Consider the following 18,610-nt stretch of genomic DNA (forward strand, 5'->3'; position numbering starts at 1 on the left):
ATTTCCAATTTAATTTGGAAAATTACATAACTTTTTTCAAAAAAAAATTCTCAATAGATGAAAATTCTATTATCTTCCTACTCAACTAGGCATCAAGTGTTTATTATCCTTCTTTGAAGAATGTGCTTATATGCTGCAAGCTTATTTAAAATGTCAACCAAAAGTGACATAACACACATTTTCATCTAGCTTCCCTTTAATCAGAATTGATTAGGTCACCAGGATTTGGTAGGAGTTATGAATGGTTCCTACAGCACTTCTGCCTATACGGTAATTATTGACTACTCCTGAATATATTGTACATGCGTATAATGTATGTGTCAAATTGATGTGTTTATTCTGCCTGGAACAGAGCAGGAATGGAAGTAGGTATTTGTTCCGGTTTTTCAATTAGGCTTATGTAAAATACTGACTTACTCATTTGTACTTGGAGAAAGATGTGAGTTATCATTATGTAATTTCAAGAGATGTATCATAAGAACAAAAGCGTATATCCATCTTCATAAAGCCACTTATTCTCAGTCTGGGATCTGGCATCCCAAAAGCATAGGGCTCGAGGCAGGAATATGAAGGGAATTCCAGCCTGTAGCTGGACACACAAACTCAGACAGGCTCTTAGGTTGATTCAGAGACACAAATTATATATTAATTATACCAGCAGCCATTTCACTGTAACTCACAACTGGCAGCCCACTGAAGCTAAGCAGGTGTGAGCCTGGTCAGTACCTGGATGGGAGACCTCCTGGGAAAAACTAAGGTTGCTGCTGGAAGAGGTGTTAGTGGGGCAAGCAGGGGGCGCTCACCCAGCGGTCCATGTGGGTCCTAATGCCCCAGTATAGTGACGGGGACACTATACTGTAAACAGGCGCCATCCTGCGGATGAGACGTAAAACCGAAGTCCTGACTCTCTGTGGTCATTAAAAATCCCAGGGCATTTCTCGAAAAGTGTAGGGATGTAACCCTGGCGTCCTGGCCAAATTTCCCATTGTCCCTTGCCAATCATGGCCTCCTAATAATCCCCATTTATGAACTGGCTTCATTACTCTGCTCTCCTCCCCACTGATAGCTGATGTGTGGTGAGCGTTCTGGTGCACTATGGCTGCCGTCGCATCATCCAGGTGGGTGCTGCACATTGGTGGTGGTGGAGGGGAGTCCCCATTACCTGTAAAGCGCTTTGAGTGGAGTGTCCAGAAAAGCGCTATATAAGTGTAAGGAATCATAATTAATTATTAAATTAACCTAGGTGTCATGTGTCTAAAAAGTGGGAAGGAACTGGAGTTCCAGAGAAAATCCCTGTGAACATGGGCAGACCATGCAAACTCCACACAGAAGGCTTCTCAGGTCAGATCCCAGGAAGAGCTTGTGAGATACCAGCTCTACCAACCACACCACCATGCCCCAAAAAGCATGTATTGTTGGTTCAAGTGTTTTCTCTAAATGTAATGTGTCGATGAACAAAATTTACTCAGCTGCATAGAAAACAGGCACTCATGGACAATGACACTGTTATGCCGTGGAGACAGACAGGTTTCGCAGATGTCTGCTCTTTATTGTGCATGCCTTAGAAGTGAAAGAGATTGGCAAAATCCCACCAAGGCACCTTAGAGCCGTAACGCAGTAACCCAAAACATTAGCACAACAGCTTCATAAACACAAAAGGACTGTGTGCCAACAAAAGGCAGACATTTTAATATTTCTCCCCCTAATGTGAAGTGAATAAGCAATCTACACCAGAGGCTACCTAACCTGCAACCCTTCTAATACACTCCATTCCAGAATTTGGAAATAATCCACTCATTACTTACTTACCTACACTGATTCTCCTTAGCAGGTTGGAGCACAATTCTGGAATGGAGCAGACTGAAAGGTTAATTGTTGAGAAGCCCTTGTCCCTACCAGTCAATGAAAACGCAAATCTTTATATGGGTGTTCCAATATTTATTATTTAAGGACAAAAGTGTTTTCAAGCTATTTCTTATTTTAAGGAGATAGTGACATCCCAATTATCTAAATAACAAGATGTTCATTATACCCTTGAGATTAAATCACCAGGAAACCACTGAAGATCAGCTTAGTTCTCACACATCCAAAGGCACATTACAAAACATATCATCAGTACTGCGTAATAATGAGGGGTAAAACGTCACAGCCCAAAAGAAAGACGCAAGAAATGAATTGTTTGCTAGTTAAAGCATAAAGACTTATTTTCTAAATTGCAGTAAAAAGTAATTTAATGTCTTCCCAATTTGGGGTTAAAACTATACAATTGTTGATTCAGTGACATACACTGTATATACAGTATAGTAAATATTTTACTGAGTTGTTAACATAAAAAGAGTTTTTTGTAATTAAAGATAATTTCTGAGGATTCCAAGGGGAATAGTCTTCACAGTCCCCACATCCCCCAGCAGAGAACCACTGCTCTAGCTAAAACTAATCTTGAAGCATTCTTTTACATATTTATTTGTACTTTGACTGCTAATAAAGGATAATTAATTCTTACCCAAATTAATTAATTATGTATGGATAAATCAAAACTGAAGGAATTCATTAATGTTTGGATTAATTAAGAAGAGATTAATAATTGAGTAAAGAAGTCAATTAGGATAAAACTTTTTAAAAATGTTATGGAGCCCAGGAAAAAAAACAACTGTATATGTAACATGTAGAAAGTGATTATGACTTTGCTGTTACCCCCCTAGAGGGCAATATTTGTAACACCAGCAATGTGAAGTGGTGTTTCTTTTTTCCTGATTTCCCTTTGTGTAGTGCTTAATATTCAACGTGCTTTGTTTAGTGTCTAGATATTGAAATCTGGGTGCAACATGTTTTTTGCATTTATACGAGAAGAAGAAAAAGAGTTCATATTATTAGAAGAGGAAGAGGTCATATTATTGGGGTCTAAACTTCAGGTCTGTCTTATAAATGGTCAACTGATTAATCCAAATTCTGATGTTGCCCAGCTGATTGCTCATTATGACTCTACACACACTAAAAAGAAATTGCGCAGAGTGTCTTTTCTCTTGATGATGCTGAGAAACTGATACATGCTTTCATCTCATCTAGGCGTGACTATTGCAATGCTCAGTTTACTGGAGCTTCTCAAAAGCATCTGTAGAGGTTGCAGTATGATCACAATTGTGCTGCACAGGTTTTGAGCAAGGTCGAGATAGCATTATCTTATAACTGCAGTTAACAGCACGTCTTTACTGGTTACTCATTAAATTTCACATTGTTTTTAAGATCTTACTTCTTTCAAACCTTTAAATGGCCTTGGCGCAATGTACATCAAAGATTTGCTTTGTCAATATGCACCACTATCTATGGCATATGTACCAATGTCAAAGGCTGGCATCATGGGAGACCATGTATTTTTCATTATAGCCCTGAGCACCTAGATTTCTGATCCCAGGTTTTATCAAGGAGTCAGGCACAACAGATGTTTTTGAATCTTATATAAAAACCTATTTATAGAAAATAAGAAATGTTATTTATCTTTCGCGTTATTTTTTTGCCAAATTACATGAAGCATGTGGGAATTATTGTAATTAAAGACACTATTTAAAACAAGTATTCTTTTATTCTAGCTTTGCTAGAATTGGTGCCACAGATTAATTAGAACTGAATGCCTATTTTCATATTAAGAGATGTTTATGTTTAATTGTTAAAAATAAGAAATGGCTTCATTTCAGAATTTATTTCACTTAACCTGAAGAGGTCAAAGCCTAAATCTCAAAAGCACTTGTTCCACAAATACAGACACTGTTGGTTTCGTTTTCAATTTGACTGTCAAGTATTTTTACTGGGCCATAGAAAATCTCAGAGGAACTTGGCTTACAACTGGTTAATACTGTTAATACCGTCTTTTCACTCAAAGAATATACTGTATTTACTTTTAAAACCAAGTTTCCTGTATTTGAGACTATCATAATAAACAGCAAAAGACAATGTTATACCTTAGCCACTACTCATTACTTGAGATAAATGATAGGTTAATTGCTTTCATTGAAAGCTGCACTCTCCTAATGGATGACATCAGAGGTTCACAGAAGCCAAGTGTGCCTCCCTATATCTCATCACAGACATTATGATCCCCCGCTGGCTGTTCTGACACATTAGAGGTCCTGGACGGAACTGTGTCTAAATAAAGCTGCTGCACTATTTATTTCAAAATCTATCAGTGAGCACCGAGTTAAGAGCAGAATGCAAAACAGAGTCTGCCATGTTTCCCCTGCCTTGTGAATAGACCATCTAAACTAGCTCATTTAGAAAACATCATTTCTAACCCAAAAGCTGGGGCACTATTGTCATTTTCTATGGTCTGTAAATGTTAGAATGTCCAATAATATGCAACAAAAGACAGTAAAAGACGTTTCAATGTATTAACAAATGAGAAGTAGAAACTCACTGGCTATGTAGGTTTTTGCTTCAGCAACAGTATGTTAGTGTCTTTCTTAGACATTAAATAATTATCATATCAAATAAGTATACATAGGTTAAAGTCTTAGGTATGATCAAATTAAATGTAGATTTACAATAACATATATTTGTGTGTCTGATGTTTTAAAGAACTGTGATTTTTTTAAAGCAAAAAGATAATTAATTGGCATCCCTTTTCAAAGCTTAAACTGTACTTTCTCTAGGCTTTTGCACCAATATGTTCTTTTAAAGAAAGTGCCAGTGCTCCACGGCCTGTTTTGCTTTTTTTTCACAGGGTTTTTGACACTAATGCACTGGGTCCTTTTACAGAACACACTACATCTGAAGGACACTTGTTTCTGTAAACAGTTATCAGAGTTGGCAGGGATAAATCTGGGAAATGACATCATCGGTCACACCAGTCATTCTCTGCTTTTATTTCTGTACAGGTCTCAGAAGAAGACAGTATTATTTAATGCCCTAAAGACTCCAGCTATTCCAAAAATCTGAGCAAAGGGACTTCACCAGAATGTACCTTGTGATATCAACCATCATTGACATTTAAAAGACACACTGTTATATTGTAAACAAAATAATTTTTTTTAAATGTGCTACGTTTTTTTAGATATTTAAGTATATGTCATGTACAACAGCTCTGTAGTTGTCCTGGGACTCAGTTTAGTGTTTAGGGTGAGACTGAAACAGAACTAGATTTAGTTTTAGGGTTCAGACTAGGATTATGATTAAGACCTAGGTTGCATTAGTGTTAATTTATGATATAAAGTGTTGCAATTAAGAAATCAAGGAGTGACTACAGATATCCGAAAAGCCACTCTGTTAGGATCATACAAATATTTTTATTCTTTTGTTGAAAATCATTAGATTATAAGCAGTGTCCCCCACACATTCCCAACCATGGAGACAGCAGTGCACCAACAGTGCCTCCTAGCTTTTCTCACAGGAAGGCACAGCAGATGGCCACCATGAGCTTGGATGGATGGGAGGTGGGTTAAATTAAGACTGACTGGTTTTGCGTATAATTTTATTAAAACATGCACACAAATTTCTAATGGAGTGGATATACAATTTTAAATATATAAATTTTATTCTGGTTTGATAGCTTTTGAATGAATACTTCCAAAATGAATATTTCTGTTGTTCTATAAATTATGCACAAACGATGACATGACAATTATACTGTCAATGGCACACTGAAAGCCTGTTTTGCAGCTATGTGAAAAGTAAAATTGCAACAGCACTATTATATAGAAGAAAATTAATTTTTGTTATAATATGAAATCTCCATGCACATTTGAGGTGGGTGAGAACGGGCTGTTTTGCATAAAATAACACAGTTGGTTATAAATCCCAGTGATGTACAGTATATCCTAATTGTGGTTATGATGGCCGTGACAAGAGTATCATCTACATAAATAAAATATCTCTTGCTCTGGAAATTTAAAAAACCAAGATAACAAAGTGGTGTGTAAAATTTTTAAAAAAGAAAGATGTAAAGTACACTTTGCCCAGATGATCAATTACAATTTCAGAGTCAGCCTTTAAAAAAACAGTATTTGAATACAAATATACTATTCCTCGATTTGTACTCTCAATATTGAAACTGAAATTAATAAAAGTACCCAGATTTTCCACTACTATCTCAATTCTCCATCATGAACAGTGACGTTTTATGGCATGCTCACGAAATCTAAAAACGTGTTTTGTGTTGTAACAATGTAATGATGTTTCATATATTGTAAAATGGATGCCTGGTACAACATGGTACAAAGAAGTATCCATTAATAATCCTAGATGTAATCATTTTGTTAAAGGTCCACTTGTTTAGGTGAAACATGACAAGGTTATCCCATACACATAAAACACTTTTAAGATTCTTGTGGAGAAGTTGGCATATTATGTTCTGTTAACCTTTTGTAATTGCACTTCTTTTTAATGCCAGTCTGGCCACATTTTTTTATCTAGTTGATGTAGTTCAAAAGTCAAAAGCCTGCCTGAGGAGCCAAAGCTGGGTAAGTGATGAAACTTGTATGAGCCTCATCCGTTAATCTGAGGTTGTAGTGTAATGAAATGCAGTGAGCGTTTCCCGCAAAAACAATTAAAAAACGTCTTCTACGGGCTACTGAGTGGGGGCTGAGCTCTGTAGCTCGGATGTCACCTCTTAAACTTTTCTCTAATCTGTTAGCTGTTAGACTGTGGCCGGCAATCCTGAGACACAGGCACTCGATTAGCCAGTCGCTGCCGGTTTAGTATGGGCGTGAGACAGTCTCCTCGGCTCACCACACAAACAGCGCCCCCTGGGGCCTGCCATGTGCCTGTGTGCTGACCTGCTGTCCTGCTGTTTCTCCTCCAATCACCATTCACTCGCCTGTAGGCCCCTGGGGAGTTTGCCCCAGCGAACTGTTCCACAGTCTCCACCTACTGGCTGGAGGAGAGTATAGTATATATATAGTATACAAGTGTCCCTCCGCTGGTGGGGAATGGGTGTGGCCTGTGTTCCTGCCTGATTAACAACCACAGCATTTTCAAATCGGGGGTGTATGAAATTGAAAAATCCATGTGGAAATGTAGAAAAAAGTGTTTCTTCTTTCTACTTTTCAGTGTGGAATTAACCTTTAGTTTTTCCTTTGCATCCATCACACTCCAATAGAGCTCCCTGCTGGCAGAATTAAAGTACTAAACTGTTTAATAAAGTATTAGAACAAACAAAGTCATAAAAGCCTTACTAAAGCAATAAGTCATCAGACACTCCCTGGGTTACGTAATGCTCAACTTAAGCAAAATAGACTTACACTCTGTTTAATCCAAGACTTTTTCATTTTATTGCTGAATACAACATATTACAAAATGTCTACAAGTGAACTGAGGAGGTCACAGGATAAGCTATAAACCTCGTATTGTCAAAGTATAAAATAGTAAATGCCCAAAAGGCCCAAGAGAGAAATATGACTTATGGAGTGGATTTTGGAACTCAGCTCTTATGTAAGTGGATGTCGGTCTTTACCTGATTAAGAGTAAATGTGAACGAGTCTATTTATCTTATCTAACATTAGTGGTAATGTAGAGAACAGAGAACAACAACGCAGCAGAACCATGGACCTGAGTTGTGAAGAGTTTCATAAAAATGGTTGTCAAGACAGGAGGTTGATCACGCTCACCCAGCATCTTTTTAGCAGAGGTCAGACCAGGCAACCAGATCTGTTTCTGCCCCTGAGAACAGCCAAGATTAGATTCAGCAAGAGTATGAGGGGGAAGTGGGGTGTATGCTAATTCTGACTTGAATAGACAGAATTTCTATTCTACTTATCTCAGTGGGGGCTGGAGCAAGAAGTACCTCTCCCAGAAACACAGGTAGAATTCAAGGTGGAAATGACAGCAGATGACTGATCCCCCGAGTGGGGAGAGCAATCTATCACAGTACACAAAGCAGGCAACATGCAAACTCCACACAGACAGATGCCCGTGGCTGTAATCAACATGTCAAGTGGTAGAGAAAAAAATCCACTGTGAGTGTATGTGGACACAAAAAAGGACTGCAATATAAAAATACTAATTTTTAAAAAGTTCTCCAGATAACAAAGGCTAGTTAAAAGCACCGAGGGTGACCTTTGTTAGCAATGGACCAACAGTAACAGCTCATGGCCAGGAGGTTTGTGTGAATATACAGTACACCAGTAATGTTTTATGTACAGTCCACTGGTTGTTTTTTATTTGCTTATATGTGTGGAAGGTAAAAAGTGAGTTCAGGGACACAAAATGAACGCTACACCTTTGTAAAGATGGACTCTGAAGTCTCTCATAAGTGCCTTTTACTGCCAAAGCATATTTACTTCTAACTTGGTGAAGGGGTTAGCTCAGGTCAAATAAACTTTTGTAAACTCAAACTCTCCTGTGATCACAGCAACTGTTTACAGATTATTTTGCATGAACCTTTGTGAAGAACATCCAGACAATACTCAAGTTTCTTTACAGATGCTATCAGCTGATGACTTAAATGACTTAAAGATCTCACTTGGACCACTCAATGATGTCCTGCCTTGATATCCACGATTGACTTTTCATGGTTTGAATTGGGCTTGCTATTGTTTACTATTCAAATGTCAACAAAAATAGAGCTGATCTCATTGTGTATATACTTTAAATCTTTCTTTTCTGGAATTAAGTGTATCAGAACAAAAACATTAGGCTTCTTTTTTTGTGAAATGGTTTTCGTAAACCGTTAAAATAAACTAAAACCTGCGAATGGAAAAAGAAATGTGTGGTAGAACAGCACCACACAAACACCATCATAGGGGTACCTCCTTCCAAATTTCCAATCAAAGGACATCTTAACAAGGCTCAGGCACCTAAAATACAAGCATATTACAATCAGGATTTGACAACATCCATCCTCCAGTGCAACAGAACCATGGACCCGAACGGTATGGAATTTCATAGAAGTAATGTCAAGACAGGATCCAGTCACTCCAGGACAGCGGGTGTGGAGGCTGCTCATGCTGGCCCAGTGTCATTTAAGCAGAGGTAAGACCAGGCAACCAGATCTGTTTCTGCCCCTGAGACCAAGATTAGATTCAGCAAGAGTACGAGGGGGAAAGCAGGGTGTACACTACTTTAGAACAGTGGAAAAAGGAAGAAGAACCTTGTTTCCAAAGCTTAACCTCATCTGGACACTCAACAGATAGGTCAGAAGGTACCTGTATTACCCACTGGATAGAGCATACACATGGGACTAGGGACTAGTTTCATTTGATATTGCCTTAGAACAGTCAAACACACTCTGAAAAGAAAATTATAAGGAATAATTCCATGTTTTCAAATCTAAATTAATGTTGTTCAAAATGTTGACACAGCAAACCTCTAAATGTAACATTCAAGGCCCTGTTCAAAATAATAATAGGTACTAAGAGTTTGAATGAAGCCTGTTTACAGTATGTGTAAAACATAAACAATGAATGCCAATATCTTTGTTTTGCCGCTTAAAACCAGCAGACAATACATTAAGCTGTGAAGACACAAGAACAGAGGACAGATCATCAGGGGATATGCAGAAGAACATATAAAAGATTATTGCGAGTGCATAGAGACAAGAACATGTGAAAGACCACAATGGACTGCGTAGACATAAGAAATATCACCACATGGCTGCACAAAACATGAGAGCATAGGTAATGTGCTCATGGGGTGTATGGATATAAGAACTTAAAAAAGATTGTTATGAGGCTATTTAGAGATAAGAAAGATTGAAAATGGGAGGAGCCCATTTGGACCATCTATCTTGTTGGCTTTTAGTGGATAATGTTGTTTCTTGACAGAAGCAATGCTATTGACTTCAGCAGCATGGCTGCATATTTTGTCAGACAAAATTCAGGATGGGATGCCAACAAAGCCATGTGATTTTTTTTTTTGTCATGACCTGAACTGCTGCTTCTACCTCAGACAGGGATACAGATTCCACTGGCATTGCCTCAAGATTGGTAGGTGAAGAAATGAGAGAAACCTCTTGCAAGGTTACAAACTCTTAGAGGAGGTTATCTGCTTGGGATGTGACAATAACACCCTTTGCGCCAGACTACTGACATACGTTCATTGCTGTGTAGTCTCAAAGCATCTAAATGACTAGGTTAACTGCAACTGCAATTCAGCAATATATATAGGCAGAAAATTTAGTTCTTTTTTAAGAAGGTTAATTTTCCAAAACAGTGGTCTAAGAAAAAGTGAGCAACCTTTCAAAAGAGGTGTCCCAAGAGTTGGCTCATGCACTTATTTTTATGGATTTGCATGCCACAGTTGGCATCACAACCACATCAGTACCGGCAGGTACATTCTTTAGCTGAGGAATTAGGTACATTCTTTGGTTGCAGCATTAAAGATATGGCTTATATCTATCACACCCTGATCAGACTTATCATTTCTCAATGTTTTTGATTATCATAGCAAAAGGCCACTCATCTCCTTAGAAATTAATTTGTCAAGCAGAAGATTCATGCCATCCTTCATATGGGCTTCCAGAATCACATCAAACTCAGTTAGTTCTAGGTCAGGAGGATGAAAAATTAGATTCAAGACAAACAAAAACATTTTTGTGTTATTGGTTTTCAAATATGCCAATACTTAGGTCACTCCTAGCCCCTGTATGGAAATTACAAAATTCCTATGTAGCACAATTAATTATTTAAGACAACTTCTGTTTTGTTCTCTGAATTAGAGGTTGTTGTGTTTTATTCGCAAATGTTTAAACACCCTGTTGTTTCAAATGAGCATCCTGCATCGTGATCATATGATTATTTCCCTTAATAGTCAACGTGACTTGTACAAGACATTGTACAAAATTTGAACATACAGTAAGTTCTAGAACAAAATAGATACGTTTATTAGTCATGGGAGTCAGAGACCAAATCCAATGTCAAGGAGCAATAAATAGTATCTTGATTGAATAAAGTACACATAGCAACTGCTCTTTAAGAATAGAGAGAAAGAATAACAATGATAACACTTAACAGGGTCCCGTTATTTGTCATCCTCAAGAAGAAGAACCTACACCCCCCAAAAAAGGACCCAAAGGAAGAGATGGGGCCCCACCTAGGAAATCCTCAATCCTCTCTTTTTTGAAATCCTTGAATCCTATACTTCCACAACACAAAGGTGTTTTAATGATGTTCCTGCTTACAATAGTCAGGAAGAAAACAAAATAATAAGAATCCTACTTTTCCAAAATGTGAAAACATTCCGAACAAAGAATTAAGAACATGCCTTGTAAAAATTACATATAATTAAAAATAATTCATTTACAATTTAGTTTATAGTCGACTGTTGTTTTCTGTTGGATGATAAATGCTACAAACCCAAAAAGGGACATGCAAACTGTAGCTTTTTTCTGGTTACAGCTTGATATCTGCAACCTCAGATAAGTAATTTCAGAGACAATGTAAGCTTTCAGTCAGATGGAGGGAGGAAAGACCTTTACTTCCTCGCTAATGAAATGTTTTGATAGCAATGACAGCATGCTTGGCACTACTGGAAAATGACTGCTTGCTTCTTTATTACAGCATAAGGTGTTTTCTAGACACAGTGTAATTGAATCTGATTCTTATGTGGGATATTCTATGGCATAAGAAGGTCCACATTATGTCAGATCAGTACCCAATTCTGTGCACAGGGCAAAGAGGCACCAGACCCCCTCTTGTCAGGCCAGAGTAACGAGGTGGCTGGGACAAGACAGGGATCGAATCTTTTCAGTACAGTGATAGAACTATGTAAGCCTCCCTGTCCAGTTAAACATTGTTAAATTGTAGAGACCCATAGAGAATACATCAAAGCATGACACAGTGGTGAATTTAATACATCATCATAATGCAAAGTAAATACATGATCTAAGGATGGGAAAAGTGTAGGAAAATGCAGAAAATAAACGTCCGTACCGAGCTTTCAACAGGGTGTCCCTTAACCACTGAAAGGCTACAGTGCCTACAGCTTCTATTGCTTTATTGAATGTACTGGAATGTAGGTGTATACACATATATACACATACAGTTTATCACTGCACATGATTTACTGAGGCCTCCTTCTTATCCGCCTCACATATCGCAGGACATGCAGAGCGAAGTAGGAGTGGACAAAACACACAAAGCTGCAATGGGATCAGTATTTACCTTGCTTTCCACAAAATTGAAAAGTGCATACATGACTGATCCCCTGACAGCTCCAGTAATGGTGGACAATGGGAAATAAATAAAAAAGAGCTTAACACACCAACCATTGTGAGTGACGAAGACAGTGAGAAGCAGCGAGGAAGGATACTGAAGAGGGCCGGCTGTTAGAAAGAAAGACGGCATTTGACAACAAGACGTCAGGGAAATCAGTTAAAGCACTATTGATTCTCTTTAGAGCAGAGAGAAAGCAGATGCAGTGGACTGCCATGGGACAATTTCTGGAAGTGGAAAGAGCCCCTAGATGATTTTCCTTTCTGTTGTTTTTTTTTCATTTCAGTGAAAGAGTGTGAGCAATAACAGCAAAAAAGCAGACTGCCTGCACCCCATGCTGACTTGCTTTGGAGAGTGGAGAGGCAATCAATGTGTGCTCACAAAAGGGGAAGAGCATTCAGAAAGCCAACTGTTCCCTCAGGCCACGGAGTGAGAGAGACAGAGAGAGGAGGGGGCAGAGAAAGAGCGATGGGAAAGGGAGGTGTGTGTGTGTGTGTGTGTGCATGTGTGTGTGTCGAGGGTGGGAGGCAGGGAGGGAGGGGGGTTAAGTGGCAGAAAACAATATTTTTTTGTTCTCTAACCTCTGGTCTTTAAAGAGATGCTGTGTCAACATATACAGATGGATGTGTCAATGTATTATTTTATTACTTATAAATTCTTCCTAATGAGGCCAGCACTATCCCTTTTTTACAGCAGTGCTTTACTATGTAAACGATTATTAAAGAGCTTTATTATTATCATAATTGCTAGAATGTAATTAACACATATACAGACTGGATAATTTAGCAGGCTTAATTGCAGAATGCATTGATTTAATCAGTTTTGGGAAAAATGGAGTGGTATTAGTTTGATCTGCATGTATTTTAGGAATGAAAATGGGATTAGGTAAAACAATCAAAAGGTTTAGACAGGAACATATTACCTAATACTGCACTTTAACAGTCAGAAATGCTCTGTGGATCATGTGGTAACAGATAAACGTTCAGTCCCTAAAAATGATCTTAGTAATTCTGTGTGTAGATCCCTTGTAAATTCTAAAATTTTGGTTTTCTTCTGAAATATACAAGGGCAATAAAAAAGTGAATCTAGGTCTAAATGAAAGATATTACTTTCCAGAGAAAAGCTGGTGGCTATTTACTTTGCTTCTGTTCATAGATTTCTTAAAACATAATTGCATCACTGGCCAGAAACTTTCCCTCTCTGCCCTAAACTACATACATTTAAGACAGAAGTATACTTTTGTAGTTTTAATGTTTTGAACCATCTTTCCAAAATAAGATGAAAAAGGTAAGTCATGCTACAATTTGAATGTAATAGTAAACAGCAAAAGTACACCTTTAACTGCTTATTGATTGATTGATTGATTGATTGATTGATTGATTGATTGATTGCATTCATACATTATTTTGCATGTCAAAGGATCCCAGAGGACTTCACATATAGGAGGGAATCTAGTACATTCACTACCGAAGTGCAGCCCCACTACTGAAGGGGGAACTTTTGAGATTTACTGGGATAATAATAAGCCTGTGTTTATCAAGAAAGGCCTGATGGTACCTTACCAATTTTATTCACAGAAACAAGAGATGTTATTTATAAGTCATTGACCCAACTCTCAACGGTCACTTAAGACAGCGATAGAACTCTAGGACTGGAGAATAATGTGCTATTGTAGTACCGATCTATAAGAACGGTGAGAAAACTGAATCAATTAAGTATAGTCTATAATATGAATTATCAGGCTGAATTCTAAAATACAAAAGATTATGAAACTATTGTAAGAACTAAACTAGTGCATTACCTATATGGAAATAATACAGTATCCTAGGGAACCATCAACATGGATTTAGCAAAAGTAGGTCTTGGCTAACCAACCTGTTACAGCCTTTTGTTAGCAACATCGATATGGTTTATTTAGATTTTCTAATCTAATTTTCTAAGTCTTTCACTACAGTTCATTAAAAATGACTACTTCTGGAATTGCAAGCAGTATGCATTTAGAGAAACACAAGTGTTTAGAATGAGAATTATAAAATAGAAAACAGAGGGTACAGATAAGGTGTGAATATTCAAATTAGGCTGATGTAATTAGTGGCATACCACAGGGATCTGTACTGAGTCCACTGGACAGCTCTTCTTATATTAATAATCTAGGTTCAGGTATAATTAGTAAACTGGTCAGGTTTGCAGATCATTCCAAATTAGGAGGATTAGCAAACACTGTAGAGGCAACAAATGAAATTCAAAAAGGTTTAGATAAAATTCAAGATAGGTAATAAAAACATATGTGTTTATGTTAATACAACATTGAAATTTTCTAGAGAATGTGGGGAAGCAATAAGAAGGGGAAACCAAATGTTATGTTAAATTTGAATAATGCACTAGTAAAGCTGCATTTAGACTAATGTGTAGAGTTTTGGTTTAGAAAGGATATTGCTGCTCTGGAATCAGTCCAGAATCCAGAGAAACGAAACCAGATACAGTACATTCTTGGGTTTTAGGAAATATCCTACACTGACAGGCTAAAGGCGCCTTTTCAGAACTCCTACCCAATGGATTTCTTCGGATTGAACAGTGAAACAAGGACCAGAGGGCACAGATAGAAACTATATGAAACTGCATGTATTGTTATGGTATGTGTTAAGTTTAAATTCTGTTTTGGGGAGATTTTCTTCTGTCCATTTTATAACAGAAAAATAATCTGGATTATTTTCCTTAATTAAAATTCAGAATATGCTTTCACATGGTATGCTTAGAGACATAGATTGGCCATCTACCTGTGCCAGCCAGGAGTATTAGATAGATAGATAAGACTTTATTAATCCCGTAGGGAAATTGATGTGTTACAGCAGTCCAGCCCAAGACAAGCAAAAAGACATTAGAATAGTTATAAAACAAAAGACGGCAAAATAAATAAATACAAAATAAATACATAGGTGTGTGCAAAATGTGATGATCATAGTCACTGTAAAAAAATTACAGGCTGTTATATTAATTATTCCAGTAAGGAGAAGTGGAGCCAGGCTCCCAAAGAAGGTTCTGTTCTTCCAGTTTAGGCAGGGCAGTTCTTTGAGAGAAAGCCATGGGTAGCATTTAAAAGATTTTCTCAAATCAAACATAAAGAAATGACATTGATATCAGCTCCTGGTAGATTATGATCCTAGACTGAACCTCTTTGCTGAGTGCAAAGCAGGGGTGTCAAACGGAGCTCACTGTGACTGGTCTGTGCTGTACAAGCGACGATATTTTCCAAGATACCTGCTCCACCTCTCAGACAGTATGAAGATCCCATATTGGCTTATGGAAGACAATCATCCTCAACAGCCAATAACAAAAATGTCTCAAGAAGCATCCCCAGGCTGCAGGGATAATTTTGTATCCTGCATCAGGCTTTAAGTAAGTAAAATTGGATTATTAAAAAAAATGTTTCATGTTGTTTATTTGTTGAATAATTAAGATTTAAATGCCGAGTATGATGTCTATCAAGACAGGTGCAAACTGCGTTTGGAGGGGATGAAAAGCGTCTGTACATTGTTATTCTGCCCACACTTAACCTTGCCTGTGTCTGGTACAGGCTTGAGAGAAAATTAAATAAATGTCCTATTCACCTCAAGTCTCATTGTTCATCTTGCAGAGCACTTCAAAGTTACATGTGCCCTTTTTGTCAGCAAATACAATGACACTGAGTGGTATTAAAAAGAGACATCCAAACATATTTGAAAGCATTATTTTTCAGTAAAGGCTCCATTTCTGCTTTTAGGAAGCCATTTAAACTGAATTTAAAGGGTCATCATGCAGATGGAGTCTGATTATCTATTTATGTAAACACACACTCAGTGAAAAGAAAAAATGAAGAAAAAACAGAACGTTTCAACTGTTTTCTTTTTACTTCTCACCATGAAATTAACTTTTTGCTCTGAAGCTCACCCACTGACACAGCTTCCCACTCTAATATTAGCTAAATGTATAGGATATACAGACATTGAATAAATTGTGGTATAGAGTAATAGTAGTATTCATTTATATTTAGGAATTAGGGTCTTTCATTATGATATTTACAAGACTGTCAATTAGTCATAGAGACATGCCATCAAAATACCCCACTTACTGATTTCCTGAACTAACCAAAACACAATAGCTTTAAGTGTTTCTCTTTTGCTGCTTGTATGATATGGAGGTGCTGTGCCTAATAACACAACAGCATTAACAAGTGAGAGGATGCCATTCTAATTGATCCGATGATCTCATCCAGCTGTTTCTTTGAAAGAAGTCAGTATACCAGTTCCAACAACATGGCTGAGAAACTGGTTGTCCAAACTCCCACAACCACGTACACCAAAGATTTCTGATAAATAACTTAGAAAAGGTATTGTAAAGCAAAAGGGATAAATTTGTTATAATCTGAACTCTGTACACCTGTATTAGATGGGAAAGATGGAATTTACCAGCTGTTAATGTGATATGACAGATGGTGTTTGTGCAGAACTGCTCAGTAGAGATTCAGTGGGGAGGGAAAACTGACAGAATATTCAGGAGAGATTCTGGAGAACAACAATAAGGATGTCCGCTATCTAACGGTATCCTTACTGAAAACGATTTGTATTGATCCAGATAACCTTTGAAGTGTATAGATTTCTGTTCTTCAATGGAGTCCGGTTCTATTGCCACGTTTATAGTAACTATGAGCCACTATTCCTGAGGGATCTCTTTATATTTTGTTTCACAGAAACAGGTTCCCACTCTTCAATTAAAAAAATGCATAACAACATCTTCTGGTTTTCATTCTGTCATTAAATGAACTAATTAATCAAATCAAATATGGTTTTCTCCTACTTCCTCAGACAGTAAGTATAATAATGGCATCAACACTTATAGTATATTTGTAAGATTAGATTCATAAAATAACAATACAGTACTTTAGAAATGGAAGTTTTCACAATGGTTTCTTATATCGCATATCAACAGCATTAACAAAATCAAACCTGTCTAAAAAAACTCAGGGGAAAACTTTATGTGAAACTCTATAAAAAAACATTTGATCTTCCTTGTAAAACATTTGCCAAAGTGGTGTCTAAAACACTTTGTGGATAAACCTTAAAAGATTTATGAAGTCCTAAGGTATGTCTTTCCCCTAATAATGCCCTTTGTTTCACTTGTTATGAGAAGTTTTTATGTGCTTCATTTGTAAAATCATCATATTTCACTGAGAGAGATTGAAACCAGCAGCTGGAATGAGCATATATAAACTCACAGAGCATGGAATTAACCTCTGCTTGCTCTGTGCCTAGATAAGGTCACTGCTTGCTTGTCTCCAAAAAGTTATCATTGACTGTCATAAGCTACGTGACTTATGAGTTTTAAATTGCTATCAGCTTCACACAACAAGAATCACCTGTCTGCCAATAATCACAGTTGTCCACAATTTATCATACCTGTCAGCAGATAAAGAATTAATAGTGTGGGCATATTTTGACATAAAGTAAAAAGCAGAACATCTCAGTGTGTTATATCATTCCCCAGTTAGCATATTTTCTTAAAAAACATTAATAAATAAGTCCATTATAGACTGTTTACATCATGTTGTTATTAGAAAGTTGAGTTATTTTGTTTTTTTTCAGATTTCTTTTTGTCACTCTGAAGCATTGCAAAGGTAATATTTCGTCACGGCATTGAGAAATACTAATATTCCCACAAGACTGTCTGGATTCCCACAGCTCCTTTGTTCAGCCCATGCTGCTTACTAACTAAGCTGTCTATCTTGAACATCTTTTTTGCTTCCCCCCCCCAATGGGTATCCCCCCCAGGTACCTAACCTGAACATTTTCCAAGAGTATAGAATTGCAATGTCTAATGAAAGGGAGTGGTTCATGCTCATGTATCGGAACTAGACGACAGAGAATCTCTGAGGGAATGGCATAACACACCTACTGGCAGAAAACCGTTGAGCACTGAGCTTTTACTTGAGGATCTTAGGAAGCAAGCTGAGATTCCAACTGAGTGACTAAGGGCTTACTGTGCCTCTAGGAAACATCCCACCCTTTTACTGTGAACTCGCTTATAGTAATGACGTTACGAGTCTCTCTCACACACAACCAACTATGTGACAATATTTAGCCTGTGGTTTTTTTATTTATAGACATCATTCTTAAATGTGTTTGTTTGACACACTGCTATTGTTGGTTAAGTTTGTTCTACAATGTCATTAGGTTTATTTTACCTCATGTACCCACATGACTGTCTCTTGTACTTACATTAAGCCTTTGTCTTTATTGTCCTTATTGTATGTCACCCTGGATGATGGCATCTGCTAAGACAATAATAAATATTATTACTTCTTTGCTTGCAGTAATAATTGTAAGACTTATTTATTGGCTTGTTTTATTAACTTTATTAACCATTGTTAATATATTGTAAAACTCCCTCCAAAGGTTTTCATTCCCCCTAGAGTTCTTGCTGAAGCCGTCTCCAGTCTG

Source organism: Lepisosteus platostomus, chromosome 6 (assembly GCF_059453375.1).
Source record: "Lepisosteus platostomus isolate fLepPlt1 chromosome 6, fLepPlt1.hap1, whole genome shotgun sequence".
Taxonomy (NCBI): Eukaryota; Metazoa; Chordata; class Actinopteri; order Semionotiformes; family Lepisosteidae; genus Lepisosteus; species Lepisosteus platostomus.